Raw genomic sequence first — 1,160 nt, 5'->3', positions numbered from 1 at the left:
GAGAGAGAGAGAGAGAGAAAGAGAGAGAGGGGGGGTGAGTGTGTGTTAGTGTGTGTGATACATAGATAGATACATAGATACATAAGATAGTGGTGGTTTGGGTGTGTTATTTACCGGTGACCTCTAAAAAATGGGAAATAAAGTGGGTCGTGGTTTTCTTTAGAGCTTGTTTCCAAACAGGATAGAGCGCTTTATGTTATGCCATTCATGATCATTATTAGTATCATTATTAGTAATATCACTTACATCATGCAACGCGAATGAGCGAGCTGGATGAATTAAACGTTCTGTAAAACAAAAAGGGAACAGTCAAGTCTCGACGAGCAGGGTCGTGTTCGTTCACCGTTCACTAACTAATGATATTCTGAGAGCGACATGCAAAGTCACGCTCGCTTGCCTCTACTCGAAGGTATTACAGGCTTTGAAGAGCATAAAACTGGGATTAGGAAACCTCGAATTGTGAAAGGCATATTATCAACAATATTAAATGAACAATGAATGCAGTGATACAACAACCATGATTACGAGTTAAACACCAATACATGATAAATGAACGGTCCACCGATTCAGTAGGCTAATTATGACAAGAGTTTGTTTTAAAAAGTCGGCAATCTGCTACAAGTCCGAAACGTTTTGCGCATATATTTGCTGAATTCTCGGACCCTAACCTAACCATGACCCTGGATTCAGTTGATAAAGGTTAACCAGCTCCTTGAGGTTAACCCAAACCTTAACCCTAACAACCCGAATCCAGTAAATATGCAATTAGGGCCTAACGGTACAACGTGGAATTCTGCCAAAAAAGAAAAGTCAACTGTCCTACCTTGTGTTCAGAGTAACGGGAAAAGTAGTGAAGCGAAGAGTGTAGACACTCGATCTGTAGATAGTCGGCTGCTGTCAGTCGTCACAAGTGAAATACAAACAGAAGGCCCTGAGTCCAGCAAACTTGACTTGGCTACGACACGACTTGTGAGCGAAACAAACGAGCGACGCGCGCACAGGAAACACACCCCCAACTTGGAGCGGCCAGTGAAAGTGGGAAAAAGACAACAACAAAGTGACTCAGCCCGGCAGGAGCTGGGTCGATACCATTAATTTACGGTGTACGGCTTGATTTTGTACCGTGTTATGATTTTGCTCCTCTGCGTGGGTTTCCCCCC

General features: G+C 43.2%; 1 protein-coding gene across 1 annotated transcript in view; it reads right to left on the bottom strand.

The window, feature by feature from the left end:
* Positions 1–1,053, bottom strand: part of LOC101863273 (gelsolin-like protein 2) — a 50,356-nt gene extending 49,303 nt beyond the window's left edge. The window contains exon 1 of the mRNA XM_005100324.2: positions 824–1,053. The gene's annotated coding sequence lies outside the window, so the exon portion shown is untranslated. The remainder of the gene's footprint in view (positions 1–823) is intronic.
* Positions 1,054–1,160: the final 107 nt, after the last annotated feature.

The sequence above is a fragment of the Aplysia californica genome, unplaced genomic scaffold (genome assembly GCF_000002075.1).
Source record: "Aplysia californica isolate F4 #8 unplaced genomic scaffold, AplCal3.0 scaffold00244, whole genome shotgun sequence".
In the NCBI taxonomy this organism is placed as follows: domain Eukaryota; kingdom Metazoa; phylum Mollusca; class Gastropoda; order Aplysiida; family Aplysiidae; genus Aplysia; species Aplysia californica.
This window is presented reverse-complemented; position numbering and strand designations above follow the sequence as displayed.